This window comes from Chaetodon trifascialis, chromosome 1 (assembly GCF_039877785.1).
Source record: "Chaetodon trifascialis isolate fChaTrf1 chromosome 1, fChaTrf1.hap1, whole genome shotgun sequence".
NCBI lineage: Eukaryota > Metazoa > Chordata > Actinopteri > Chaetodontiformes > Chaetodontidae > Chaetodon > Chaetodon trifascialis.
In genome coordinates, this window is record NC_092056.1 from 34,499,395 (window position 1) to 34,515,422 (window position 16,028).

At 42.4% G+C, this 16,028-nt stretch overlaps 1 protein-coding gene across 1 annotated transcript in view; it reads right to left on the reverse strand.

Moving 5' to 3' along the window:
• The window catches only part of dok4 (docking protein 4), a 193,113-nt gene extending 177,855 nt beyond the window's left edge, over positions 1-15,258 (reverse strand). Inside the window, exon 1 of the mRNA XM_070961092.1 lies at positions 14,965-15,258. The gene's annotated coding sequence lies outside the window, so the exon portion shown is untranslated. The remainder of the gene's footprint in view (positions 1-14,964) is intronic.
• Positions 15,259-16,028: the final 770 nt, after the last annotated feature.

Genomic DNA, 16,028 nt, shown 5'->3' on the forward strand with positions numbered 1-16,028 from the left:
ACAGGGATTAATATTAGGGACAATTACACAAATACATTTACTCACTAAGAAGCCACCCATTGTGCACAGAGCCAGCTTGCAGTCTGTTACCAACCATGCTGTTACTCAGAATGTATGAATCGTGCGTTGAACCAGGCCACCTCGCTATGATGTTGGTTAATTGCATTTGCGCATCACATATGATCTGTACATTGATCGAACGAAAATGTTTCCTGTTGACTTATACAAATTCATCATGTGATGGTGCTTTTATAGCAATGTGTGTGCAATAGCCCAGATTACATTTGGAAAACCGGCTCTCGCTGCAAATTGCACTGTAATGTTGACCTGTTCAGCTGCATTTTATGGGAATTTGATATACCTGGCTGACGTAAGGAATAATGCCTGACGAGGTGTCCATTATCAGAAATGAATGGACGACGCAGAGCGTGAACCATCTGACGCAAAGTTAATGTTGTTTTTTACCGTTAAAATCGTAAGTTTTTCACAAGAAGCGGCTGAGTGGACTATTTAATATCTCTCGTTGTTAAGCGCTGCCAAGGTAACCGGCTCTGGCCACAGAACCTGCAGCTCGGTCGACCGCAGCTGTTATATTAGGCCTAATCATTGGAGGGAAGTGAGATCATTTCTTAACGTTATGTTACGTGATAGAAAGTATCATTTCAGAGGGCAAGTGCATCTCTTACCACTTGTGTGTGTCCAGAGGATGATGCGTCCACAGATAGTTTCCTAAATCGTTTTTATTGCAAGAAATATTATCCACCATTCACTGATCATTAAATGTGTATCAAGTCTATCCTAAATCTGTTGCCACAGTTACCAACTAGCGTTTGAGCCAGCGCAATAATTTAGAACAATCAGGCTATTTGACCGGAACTTTTTTATAGGTGTCCTACAACACTTTTTTAATGGACACCCTGCAGCCAATCAGAATTGAGTATTCACTCAGACCATGGTATAAATGCGGATAATTCCGTCCCACACGGCTGGCATGGCTCAGCTCAGGGTTGCCTGGCACAGTCCCGATCGGTCGGCCAGCTCCCTCTGGAATGCCACGGTTGCTAAGAACCCAGGTGTGGTCAGCACCTGTATGAGCACAGACAGCGCACGGCTCCTCGTTGTGTTGTGCTCCAAGGCCGGCCGCAGCTCTGCACACAGTTCCAGGAGGACTGCCCTCGGGAACCTAAAGCGGCTGATGAGCCAGTTGTCATCATGTGCCAGTAAATCCTCTCTGTCTCTGACCACACGCTCTCTTCATATTGCACCATTTGCAATATCTTCTAATACTGCTAAAGCAGCCATTGTTTTTAATGGTATTTCTTGCACAACTTTTTGCAGACACGTGGGTGTGTTAATTGTTCATCAGTGTTAATTGTTCATGTGTCTCTGATGTGCACATCCCAGCATCACCTCTGATGTCACCAAAGGATCAACAGCTGTAGAAACGTGTGTACACCAACCATGAAGTTGGCGTGAGGCACCGCACATTTCCACGGTCATTTCACTCTTGATATATCTGAACTTTGCCGTGAAAAAGAGCACCCTTTGTACATGAGGCCCCAGGTGTGGTGCTTGCTAGAACTCACAGTGATGCAGAGCCTGTAGAATTTCAGCTACTGTGCAATTCTGGAGTTCTGCCCCCTGTTGACAGTCTTCCTGTCCTGCCCCCACCTGAACTGAACATTGACAGGCAGACCTATCTTTTTGAAAAAATCAGGCCTTTCTGTGCTGACGAGGCAAGAGACATCACATGCCCAGCGCCAAGGGTCACAGCACAGAATTGTACGCAGAAGAGGATGCGGGTGTGATATCACCCAATATTGGACTCTCCTTCACACCCCCTCCACAATGTGCTGATCAGCCACAGGAGCTCATTCAGTGACAGACTGATCCACCCCACTGCACCACAGAGTGACAGAATTTATTTTATTTTATTTAATATTAGAAATAAGTATTTACATTTGGTCCTTCTAACTCTTTCTTGTTTTTCATTTTTATTCAGGGGCTTTTTGTAACAAAAGAATTTCCATTTCCATTTGATAACTGTTGTTCAAACTACTACAATAGTTTCTGTCCTGTGGGCTAACAGATACCAGGGGTCTCATTTATAAAACATTGTGTGGAATCCACACTAAAAGTGTACGTACGCCCAAAAGCTGGAAATGGCGTACGCCAAAAAAATATTCGGATTTATAAAACCGTGCGTACTCACACCTGCACGCAATTTTCCCTTTATAAATCACACTCCACCTGGAAGATTGCGCAGGTGGATTCACCTCACATCCCGCCCCCGACAGACCCACATTTTACCATGAATGGTCAATGCAAAGTACCTCATGAATGTCTTTGTATATAAATATGCCTGCTGATCAATGGCATTTTACGTAGGGTGAAATCGAGGTGCTTGTGGGTGAGGTGGAGGCCAGAAAAGATATTTTGTTTGGTGGTCACAGTAGTGGCGTCACAAATAAAATAAAAAGAAATGAGTGGCAGCACGTCGTCACCGCAGTGAACAGTTACAGTGCCACAGAGCGTTTTGTGACAGAAATTAAAAAGAAGTGGTCGGATTTGAAGGTGGAGGCCAAGAAGAAAGTGGCATGGCACCGTCGAAGCGCATCTGCTACTGGTGGGGGCAAGGGCACACCCGAGCCCACACCGCTGGACACCAAGATAGCCTCGATCCTTGGTACGGCCAGCGTGTATGGCATAATGTCAGAGAAGAAAGGAGACACCGATTTGGCAGAGACCACAGAGGAGACTGGTACAGTTTTCACAGATGTCACAGGTGAGTACAGAATGTGGTTTTAAGATTGTTTTATGTGAGAAAGTGGATCTTAAAACTTAGAATCTGTGGTTGATTCATCACGATAGCGCGTAGTTTAAAATTTGCTCCAAAGTTTTCGGAGATGTGTCGTCCTACTAACGTCATCAAGTACGCTGCCGTCTCAATTGCAGAATGACGGTCCGGCGTCCTCCCGTCCTGGAGAGACTGTACTCCCAAGTTGAACTTGCTAAGTCCGAACTGCCAAGTTCGTAAGTCCGAACTTGGCGTACTTGGTATTGACAAACGGCTTGTATTTCCGGTACCTGGATGACATCTTTGGCCTCTAAGACAGCACACCGGAACAGAGGTCAGCCGCACCTTTAAAGATAAGTACCACCACAACGTCCCCTGGCCAGCCGGCTCAACTCCCGCCCCCCTCGTATCCACCATCAAGGCCAACTTTGAGGGGGCGAGGAGGAACTGCAACACGCTGGGGGACTGCCGGCTGATCTCCGCCCACCGCAGGAACAAAACCTCAAAGATTTACTGGTGCACTAAGACCTCAACAAGCCAACCAGAACCGGGGAAGTGCTTCGAGGTTCGGCTGTTGGCTTTATTTCTCTCCCCCACATTTTTAACCCTCACGCCACAATAGGCATAAAACCGTGGCAGGCCTTGAAGCCCACAATAAGTAATGTTATATATGCTATTAGGTGCACAAAATGGATGTCATTACCAGAATAAAACAGCATTTTTATATTATGAACAACGGGAAAGGCACCAGTGTCCTGTATGCACATTTTAAACTCCATGGCCAACACAATGTCCAGAACATGGGCCTGGAGAGCAGAGGGGATTGGACCATGGCCCAGAGACAGGCAGCGGAGAGGAAATGGATTCATCTACTAAAGACCATAGACCCCACTGGACCTGCCAGGTTTCTGGCAGGGCTCCGGCTGCTGCGATCCAAGAAAGAAACATTCTTCTTTTAATGGTCCTCTTTTTTCCATAAACCTCTCTATTGTGATTTAACCTTTTTCATTTTTAAATTTCTTCAATTATTTATCAATTAAAAATTGATAAATGTTACAGCACAGACCCTGGAAAGAGGGGGTACTTTGATAAACACACAAGTTACCGCTGCTGGCCTGCAACGTTGCCCAATCCACCAAGCACTTTTAAACATTACATTCGGCCAGGCTTTTAAGTTATTGTAAGGATCAAAGATCTTTTAATTCTACAAATAAAAAGGGTTCCAATATCCCTTGTATCCCCACAGCCCCCCAGAGCCCATGCCCTTTGCAGTGCTCCTGGAGGAGCACTGCGCTTCAACCCAAACTTATCCTTAACCTAACCTTAACCCAAGTCTTCACTCAATTTAGTGATTTATGTTTCTTCCCCATAAGGAAAGGGAGTCCATGCAATGTGACTGTGTAAACAGAATTATGTCTCTGCAATGTGAGCAGTACACATCCACACATACACAGTGATGCTTGGGCTATAGCTGCTGCACTTGAAGCTGCCTGTACTGATTATGATCCATCCATCCATCCATTATCTATACCGCCCATCCCTTTCGGGGTTGCGGGGGGCTGGAGCCTATCCCAGCTACAATGGGCGAGAGGCGGGGTACACCCTGAACCGGTCGCCAGCCGATTGCAGGGCCACATGCAAGTACAAACAAACATTCACACTCACACTCACACCTACGGACAATTTAGAGTCATCAATTAACCTAATGAGCATGTTTTTGGTCTGTGGGAGGAAGCCGGAGTACCCGGAGAGAACCCACGCACCCACGCATGCACGCATGGTCTGTGGGAGGAAGCCGGAGTACCCGGAGAGAGCCCACGCGGCAACCTTCTTGCTGTGAGGCACGCACACTACCTGCTGCGCCACCGTGCAGCCCTGATTATGATCCACACAAAACCACCAACTCATTCATTTAATGAAGTCACTGAGCTTGTTAACTTGATGAGGATATGAAATGAAAACAAGCAATCAGGGTTAGCTCCTAACAAACTAACACTATATTTAGAGAGTGGAAGAACACATCACCATATTGATATTGATAACAATCATATGACCCAAAAGTGACACAAATGTAATGACACCTGAGCATGTTTCATTTATGGATGAGGGCCATGACATGCCGTTGGAAGCTTAAAGGTCCCATATTATGAAAAAACAACTTTTTCTGTGTTTTGGGGTGTTATTTTGGGTCTCTGGTGCTGCCACACACATACAAAGTGTGGAATAAGACCGTTTGCGCTATTTCGAGTGAGATACGGATTTCTGAAAACACCCTTCCACACGAGCCATTCGCAATTGTCGGTTGCTAATACGCAATATGGGAACATGTTCCCGCCCACCAGCCAGCACTACCTCCCCATCTCCCCGGTGTCTCTCCACCCACCAGATACAGCGCTACCACAGATACGCCATTTCGTTATCGAAAGCACCGTGTAGGTAGGGGCGCTACACGCATGGTTCTGCTGTTGGCTGTAAAGAGCAGCACAAATCGCTCCATCGGCTCCCAGCCGCAGAGGACAAAAGAGTGGCGTGGATTGAATTCATTTTTGAAGGCAACGTCCCCGCTACAGTTGGCAAAAACCTGCTGGTGTGTGCTAACCACTTCAAGGCTGACTGTTTTTCCAACCTCGGTCAGTACGAGGCAGGATTAGCTGAGAGACTTCATCTAAAGGAGGGCTCACTTCCAACTTCGCGTGGAATACCTGCAGAGGAAGGACATGTAAGTATACAAATAATTAGCTGTGTGTTTCTGTCGTAGATTAGCGCGAACTCCTGCGTGTTGTAGCGTGTGTGTTTTGCCATTGAGAACGATGTAAGGCTAACCGCTAGCTTCAAGACTACGGCTTCAGCCGTCAAACGTTAGCTCGCTGCTACCGTAGCTTCTGGTACATCACACCCCGTTTCTGGTCTTGTAAATGATTTAGTGCATGTCCGAGAGAGATGCCAGCATTTACAAATGTTTAGCTGTGTTCATTTTTCAGTTCTACACGAACTAACAAAGTAGCGTTTTGCCATATAGCACAAGCTAACGCTAACCGCTAGCTTCTAGTTAGCAATCAGCATGGTCTTCATATGCAAACCCAGCGATCAGGTCGGTCAAGCGATACATAGACGGTCGCTTCACCGGGTCTAAGCTTTGGAATTTGTGAAAATAATGCATTTGGAAATATCTTCTAAACTGGCGTATGTTAGAAAAGCCCAGGGCAAAGCGAGTGTATGGTTGAGACTGCTACATCCCAGCACAATTTACACTCCAAGCGTTTTTTCTCTGGATTTTATTTCTGAGTGATCCTTTTTTACGCTGCATGCAGCTGTTGGCATAGCTATACACGTAAGATAAAGCTGATGTCACTTCTCTCTTTTTACATAGGCCAGTGCATCAATACAGTTACCTGCTGTTGATCAAGTGTAGCAGTGAGCTGTTGCAGCCTTTAGTGCTTGAATTTACACTGTAACAGTGCTGTCATGTTTTACTCCTAAGTATGGCCTGTTATCATAAAAATATACTTTTGCACTGCATTACAGCGAGAATGCTGTTAGAGGACAAACCACCACATCATCAGGGGATCCTCTTTTGAAATTGAGCTTTCCAAAGTTCATGAAGAGAGAGTGCAGAGCCAAACCAGTGAAGACTGAGGCCACATTCGTGTTAACTTTTTTTTTTACTCAAAAAACAAACATTTATATTGTACATGTCACACAATAAATAAACCAAAAACTACACACTTAACCACAGAATTCAAAGTGCAAAATGTCACTATATTAACAGTTGTTGAATAATCCAATAAATGATATTAATGATTCATGTTTTCTGTGTGTCTGTGTATTGCACAGGGTATATTGATGATTTGATGGACATGCACGTGATGGGATGACTACACAAATCTTCTGGCCAAGGAAGCTCCAGCACCAGCTCACAAAACTCATATAGGCTAGATACCTGTAATAACTGAGAAAATTGAACATTATGTTAGTCAAAAGGTTCTATAATGTCAACATCTGTATTCACATTTTTCTAATATGGATTCAGTGATTCCTTCACTTGTACTGTATTTCCATGTACAAATATTCATGTCAATAAATATTTATTGTATATCTATAAAATGTTTCATGTGAATAAATGTGTAATATACAGTATTTGCTAAGAAAAAATTTGGCTGTATGTTCAAGAAAAGATATAACTGACTTTATTTAGTTTATTATGGCGTATGAACAATGAAGTTAGTTAAGATGAAACTCACTGCTCTGTCCCCCATAGCTGTAAAGGACCGTAGTCAACCCTGTGAGTGTTGTATGCACATTTAGGCAAACGGGTTCGAAACCTGGATGGTCAATCATGCCTGGAGGCCTTTCATCTAGCTGCTGCAGCCGTCTTGTAACCTGTTATGCATAACATAAGGTCAGTATCTGCAGTGGCGTGTTTTCTGCAATCATACACTGCAATCATACTGTAAGTGCAGGTAAAGATGCTGTGACCTGTGGCATCTCCTGGCAGCGTATGTTCTCAGGCTCTGACTGCATTGTTGCACAATTTCCACGTGTACTGATACAATCAAATAATAAAAAAAAGACAATTCATGCATGTATAAAACTAAAGAAATAAGAAACGTTGCATACCAGCATTTTCATCCAATAACAGCATCCCCCTTTTTTTTTTTACATTTGAATGTGTGTGCTCTAGCTAGCTACTTTTCCTCATCCTGAGCTGAATGGTCAGTAGTGCTGCTCAGCAGTGTCGTCTGTGTGCTCTGCCCCTGCACGTGTAAATGAGACGGAGCGCTGAAACTAACAGTGCAGTTAGACTGGTCAATGCCTCAGCAACCCAGTAACTACTAGAAACCCCCTCCTCTTTATGTAAACAACCAGGACCTTCGGACTCTCTGCTTTCATATGATACCAGGCTTGTGTGGTTTGTGTGACGTGGTGAAATCAGCAGACGCGCTAAAGTGGACATAAGCCATTTCCGTGTTTTCGTCACATGCCCATATGATTTATTGCTGTATGAATTATATTTCGTTTGGGTCCAAATGCTTGGTAGAGGCTTTTAGCTGCGTTTCTCCCCGTCATTCTGGTATGCTACAAGTTAGGATTGGTGCTTCCTAGCGTTAGCATTGACCGTCTGAACTGCGGGCCTCTCACGCTGCCTCCTGTACAGGCGGTGCTCATACTGAAGAGAAAAAAATAGAAAGACGTTTTTAGACTAACCTTTCAGAAGCGTCCTGCTGAATTCTCTGAGGTTCTGTAGGACCCTCCCCTCCTTCAGGATCCGATTCAGGTTCGAACACGTACGTTCAACTACTGAAGAACTCGGTCTGTTTACTGCCGCCATGTCCGCTACTTTCACATGCGTAGTGCAACGTGAACCTACACTCTCCCCGTTACCACGGTAACATGGGTGGGACAGCAGCAGCTCATTTGCATTTAAAGCTACAGACACCAGAAACAGCACATTCTGAAAGGGACTGAAACAGAGGCAAATAGAGGGAGGCAAGAATCTTTTCCTGAAAGCTATTTCCAGCAAACAGCTTCAGAAACATGTTTTATGGAAATCATAGACCTATGTAACTTATTGAAAAAGCTTCATAATATGTCACCTTTAAACCTTTATGTAAGTGGACTTTTAAAGTAAGATCATTTTGTCACAAACACTGTTTGCAAGCTCATGAATGACGTTGCATGTCTTCATCACACATCAATGTTGCCAACAAACTGTACAGGATTGGCTTGGAGCATTAACAAGGAGCCTGAACAAACACAGGATGAGAGCATGAAAAAGTTAAAAAGAAATTAAAAAAGACAATACATAAAACAGGAATAAAAGTCAAATATAAAGATGAGGGCCTTGTGATGACCTGACCCCCCCAGTAAACCTAAAAGGATAATTCTGGTCGATTAAAACTTTTTTTGGTCATCCTACCTATTGGTTATGATAATTGTACTCACCAAACTGATTGCTGTGTGGTGAGGCCAAAAATGAAGTGGATGAAAACAATGTGACTGAACCAACATTGCTGTAATGCTATAATGCTGCATTGACTGTAAAATAGGGTTGCCAACCTACTCACTACCAAATAAAGGACAAAAGGTGGCATGCCACGATGGTGTGGTTATGATGTGAGAATATAGAGTGTGTTGTTTTGAGTCATTCATCATAATGATGGCTAATGTCTTACAGTTCAAGTCAAGATCAATTCTCTACTGCAAGGTTTTGACAATACAGGTTTTAATGTAGTTTGTGTTACTTTACAGCAGCTCCCTTAAAAACAGTCCCTTATTTGGAACCATTAGCCTAATATAGCTTTTCATTTACAGCCTGTTCTCTGTCAAAACACTTGTGACTACATTGCACTGGAGGTAAGAAAAAGGCATCCTCTTGTTAATCCTATAGGTGATGATCTTCAAGTAACAATAGCTTGTGTTGTAGTTTTGCAGAACAATCAGACTCACAGAAGATGCAACCTGAATATACAGTGTACATTCACATACTTATTAATTTGGAGGGAAAATCATGACAGACTTAAGCAGTCCTTTGTCCTTTTGCACTGCCATAGAAAAGTTCTTGCGTGACAAGTCACAGTTCACAGATATCTGGATATCAGCCCTGAGCTGCATCTCATTCTTGAGTCTGACCACTTAGTAGTTACCATAGAGAAAATATGCTCAACAAAGGCAGCTGTTGTATTAGATCTTCGTAAAAGTGCAACCAGTGCAACTGATCAGGACATGCAGTCCATATACGGGACGTCCCCATTGATGCGGGACAATTGCCAATCCTACTTGCTGAGGCCTACCCCATCTGTCATCACAGCGCCTGAATGGAGCAGACACTTTCACAAGAAACCAAGTGGCACACTTTACCAAAAAGGCCCATCTCACACTCCCAAACAACATAACGACATAGGCAAAGATTTCCATTCTCCAAATTCAAAACGACAAAAGGTTCCGAAGAGCTGAAGGGCACTGCAGAGTGGGTGATAATTCCCTATGGGTTCACTACGAGCGACGCCTTTTCAAATAATAGTTATTTGACCCATTGTTACTGTAAAAACATTGAATATTGTAGCTTTTAAGCTAAATTTAAGACTAAATGATGTGAAGAAGTTTAATGGCTGCAGTGTAATGTTACACGTCATATTTTAGAACTTTGTAGTAAAGTGAATTTATCAAATTACTGACATTATGAAGCTTACTGATGGAACTTTACTCAAACCATATATTTTTTTTAAATGTCTAAAACCAACATTATTAAATTTAGAGTAACAGCAACCAGTAACACATAACCAGAAGCTCAACCATTCAGACCACAGTCCAGATCCACATTCCACACATATCATTAAGTACATATCGCATGTCCACATGGTGATATGGACTTTATTGACCAAACACGTTTTTTCTTTGCTGTGATCTACTGAATATGAGGCAACCTAAAGAAGTCGTCTGATGTCATATGTTGGATTGAATTTTTATTCCACCAGACTGAGCACAAATCAGTTTTCAGAATTTGGTTTCATTTTGTCCAGTGAGGCATGTGGATAGGGAATAGATTTGCAACTGAGAAGGTGGATGGTGTGAATACTGCTGGGACAACTCACATATGACACCCACAGGATGCTACAAGATGAAACACTCTTCTCTATCCTGTAGCTATCCATCACAATATACTGTCATTCCCATGTCTGTTGCTTTCTCCTTGACCATTGCTCTTCATTGTTTATTACAACCTGCTATCACCCATCAGCTCCAGGTATGTGTTGCTCCCCTGCTGCCAAAAACTGCATGCACATAACTAAAGCAAACACTGAAAATGTGTTTATGTACATTAATTTGTGTGCATGTTGATACAAGTCTGACAAGAATAAACCTGAGCTTTGTCTAAAGCCTAATCACCAGTTTGTCTGCATGTAAAAACAGGATGCAAGTTGTAATAAACTGCAGTAATAGTGTGGAGGAGAAGATAAATACACACACACTTATAGCATATTACGACAGGCAGGTGACTGAGCAAACAAGACACATTCTTTGAATTTGGGTACTTCGATCATGCATTGATTAACAGATTACCTGTACCCCCAGAGAGTCAAGACCATTTTTTTAGACAATGAAGGGGACCTGTCAATTTAAGGATTTCATTTCCTCTTTCCATGCTTTATAGGATGTCTGATGTTATCTGTTGTTTTTCTTGTTGTCACTGAATCCATCTATACTGCCTATCCCTTTCGGGGTTGCAGGGGCTGTCAACGGGCGAGAGCCGGGTACACCCTGATTGCAGGGCAACATATACACAGACAACCATTCATGCTCACACTCACACCTAGGGGCAATTTAGAGTCACCAATTAACCTAATGAGCATATTTTTGGTCTGTGGGAGGAAGGCAGAGTACCTGGAGAGAACCCACGCATGCACGGGAAAAACATGCAAACTTCACACAGAAAGGCCCCGCCTGGGGATCGAACTGGCAACCTTCTTGCTGTGAGGCACACACACTACCTGCTGCACCACCGTCACTGAATCCCATAAAAATCAAAACCAACTACACATTGCAGTCTGTCTCTCGCTATCTTCTAACTTCACTACCCTGCGTGTGGCTCTCAGGCCCAAGCCCATCGGTTCTTGAAGATGTAAGTCTTGAAATGGGTTATGGGACAGTGAATATGGATCGTCCTGCAAATCCAAGATGGGTGTTTAATTCAGTCTTTTCTTTTTTTTCCCCTTGTTTAGATGATAACCATCCAATATTCATAAACATAAAGTTCTAGATCGGCATTTTGGGAAAAGTGCTCATTCACTTTCTTTCTGAGAGTAAGATAAGATTATCAATATCAATCTCATGTCTGTGTATTAAGTATGGATCTGAGTCAGGAGGCAATTAGCGTTGCTTAGCATAAAGGCCAGAAGCAGGTGGAAACAGCTAGCCAAAATGGACACTTACCAACAACAGCAGATCAATTAACATGCAGCATCTTGTCTGTTTAATCTGTACACAAATGGATATGTCAACACAACAGTTTGGTCTCAGCAGTAGTTAGATAATGGAACTGTGCTTCAGCTAACAGCTTGGCACAGTGACTTCCTGGTGACTTTTCACAGTGAGGTTTCCAAGTTTGGTAATACTGTACAGAGAATGTATTATTATTATTATTATTATTATTATTATTATTATTATTATTATTATCATTACCATTATCCATTATCTATACCGCCTATCCCTTTCGGGGTTGCGGGGGGCTGGAGCCTATCCCAGCTACAATGGGCGGGAGGCGGGGTACACCCTGAACCGCCGATTGCAGGGCCACATGTAAGGACAAACAAACATTCACACTCACACTCACACCTACGGACAATTCTAGAGTCATCAATTAACCTAATGAGCATGTTTTTGGTCTGTGGGAGGAAGCCGGAGTACCCGGAGAGAACCCACGCATGCACGGGAAGAACATGCAAACTTCACACAGAAAGGCCCCGCCTGACCCGGGGATCGAACCGGCAACCTTCTTGCTGTGAGGCACGCGCACTACCTGCTGTGCCACCGTGCAGCCTATTATCATCATTATTATTATTATTATTATTATTATTATTATTATTATTATTATTATTATTACAGAAATTGATTGCTCCTTGTTTAAACAGAATTAAATTAGCTGAAGTGACTTTGCTCACTCGCTGCTTGAGGCTTTCATTTAGGCAAATTGAGCTGCTTCCTTCTATTAAGCAAAAAAGGCCTTAAACCCAGAATCACCGCTTATGGCTATACTTTTTCCATCTCCTTTTTTGTGTTCACAGATTTTACTAAAACATTATAAAATAAATTAATTTTTACCAAACTTTTGTTGTTCTGTGTCTCAAAATGTTGCCTGCTAGAAACTACACCGCAGTACAGTAAACAGGGTCCTCTTGTGGCAATGACTGCTTCGACAAAAGAGAGAATATCTCTATTTTGTAGTATTTTCAAAAGTGTAGATCTGGGTTTTTTCCAATAAAAATGGAAAATTTTCAATTTTTTAAGGTAGTATAAAGTTAATTTTGTGAGTTGTAGCTGTCTTAATTACTCTTACAGAAAGCAATTTATGCATCAGGATGTTTTATAATACAAGGCAGAGAAGAGATTATGAAAATCTGTACTGAAATGACAGAACAGCACCAGTCAGACTGCAGTCATACTGTAGCATCACCAATTAATACTAGAGAGAATCTCCCTCCTTCTCCACCTCCTCCCCCTCCTCCTCATTGCTCCCCGCATCCTTTTCTCATTTTCCTCTCAACCTCCTCCTCCTCCTCCTCCTCCACCCTCCACCCTCCATCTCCCACATCGAGAGCCACACACACACACACACACACACACACACACACACCAGAATACAAATAATTTAAGAGCATGCATGTACATCATTCATGATTGATTGTTCTGTGTGTAGTGGCGCTGTCATACAAACTAGACAGCATCGCTGTTAGTCTGTATTTGTGTGTATGCACCATCAGCACTACAGAATGCACATACGACAACTACAACAACTGATCCATTGGCAGAGGGGCTATGTTCAGCAGAGAAAATGTGTGTGTGTGTCTGTATATATGTGTGTGTGTATCTCTATCCTCCTCAGACATAGACAATGCAGGCAACAGAGGTTACAGCTATGGTTAATTAAAGATACAAGCCAGCTTTTCTCCTCAGGGTCCACACACAAGACACACGATCACACACATACACATACACACACACACACACACACACACACACACACACACACACACAAATATACAATGTGTGTTGAGACTTACAAATGCTTTCAAAATGCTAATATCTTCACCATTCATAATTGGGCTGGTATACACTGTCCTCATGGTCGTTTAGTTACTATGTTCTAATGAACTCTGCAACTCTCCTCCCCTCTCCAGCATTATCAAATTCACTTATTACTAGGATCATTTTATGGCTGCTGAGATACCAGAGACTTGTGGTTCATTAACAGCACTAAAACAGGGGCTCTGTTACCAGCCTGGGAGAAGTAAATTGAGAAAACATTACTTCTAAAGGGGACAGGACTCTCAGGGGGAAAGGAATTACAGCATTGGACTATAAAGTGACAGAAAACAAATACATGGCACAAAGTTGCAATAAACTCACTTCCATGTACTGCAGACAAACAAAACCAACTAATAATGATGAATTCGGTCAGTGAAAACTGGATGAATGTGAAAATGGGCTCCTGCTGCTTTAAAAGAATTACATGGGGAGGGAATCAATTAAGGCCCCCCAATACAATTAAGGCAATGGGAGGTGGCTACCTGAACTTGACCCACAGTCATTCAGGAGATCAATGTAAAACCAACAGTTATGATGTCTGAAGGAAAATGCAAATAATTTTGGCCTGACTTTGGACCATTGTCAGCTGCCACCCTAAAATTAGCCCGTATCATGGTAAGGAGTATGTAAAAAAAAAAAAACAGAAACAAACTCTCGCCTCATTTCTACTGTTGACAAAAAGCTAGATGTTTTGTTTTGCTTGTTGTTTGTATGGCTCCAAACTAAGAATATTTTCATTATTGTTTAAATTTGATAATTATTCTGCCCATTAATCAACTGGTCTATGAAATGTAAACATATGTTCAAAAGTTCAAAACCCAAAGACTTTCTGGAGGAAATGTTAATAAAACCAGCAAATATAGTGCACATTTGGTATTTTGTGTGAAGAACTATTTAATCACTGAACGGATAATGAAAATGTATCATGTCTTAATTTTCTGTCAATCATCATATTTTGACTTTTCATTTTAAATATGGAATTTTTGTCTTAGAAATACTTTAACTAATCACAGATTAGGAATAATAATGATTATCACAGCTACATACTTCCATTTTCTAAAGAAATATATGATTAAATGTTAAGTTTTTATAATTATAAACATTAAAATAGTACAGTAATATCATGACAACCTATAGAAAGGTATAAGGTGTACACAAGACCATAAACAGTTTACCGGTGTGACGTAGTCCATAAGAAACGTTAGAACGCCACAAAACTTTCATGAATGCTGGAGTGAGTTAATAACAGTGACGGTGGAAGAATCTCTATAGCAGCATTTTGGAATTCCATGGGTCATCGCAGATAAAAAAAACTATGGCGTCACCATGAACTCACTCTCACAGACATATTATGCTGATGTTACCTGGATGACAGCTGTGACCGTCGATGAGCTGCAGCGCAGCTGGGGAGGCTGCGGCCGGGCGGGGTCCCGGTTGTCGGACTGGGTCCCTTTCCCTCAGCCTGCGCTGACTCAACTCCCTCAACCCGAGTCTAGCTCCCTGCAGCTGCAGCAGACACCGCAGTGAATCCAGTCGAACCGGACACGAAACGTTGGCAATCGTCTATTGACACACGGATGTTTTTTTTTGTGCACAGCGGCAGCGCGATGCTGATCGCCGTCCGTCCCTCTGCACACTAACGTGCCGCTGACGCTGACAAGTGCAGTATCGGAGCGAAACTTATTTTTCGTAGGAAGGCGAGGCAATGAGCCGCCCTAATCTGCCTCTGATTGGCTAGTAGTCGTTGTCATCGTTGCCTCACCAATCGCTGGATTGGTGAGGTTTACGCAGGAGAGTATCAGGCTACGCCAATCAGAAACAATGTAGACCTGGTCCTTCCGTCTCCACCCTCGGAAAAAATAAGTCCGAGGATGAGAGTCCACAGTCACAGTCACTCGTGCATCTGTATCTATTGTATTAGAATCACTGGAAGTAGCATTTTCATGATGTCATTTTTTCATGAATTTATATGTTTTCTTGAGTATTCTCTCAAAGTTGTTGAAGTATTGAGTGTTCATTATTGTTTGTTTTTAAGAAAGGCATTCATACTGTGAATGGAATGCAAGACTAATTTGACTGATGGACAACAGCTGTTTCTGATTACAAGCAGGAGAGATCGTTCATTGATTCATACCTCAGTTTGTTGTGTTTCCATGCTGAGGAAAGAAAGAAATGGCATAAGTATGAGAATGAGTAGAAGAATACACCGATAAACGTGTCACAAAATCACAGAGCATGAGAGGTTTTAGGTCTTGTAGCTGTTATGAGGAGTATATCCCGTTGGGATGAAACAGAAGCTTTATTTGTTGCAAATCATCGGTGACAATCAATCTTACATTCTAATTGCAAATAAACTACTACTTTTATTTACCCACACAAAGTAGATCTTAATTTGAAATATAGAGGTCAGATAAAATTCTGTTAGCCT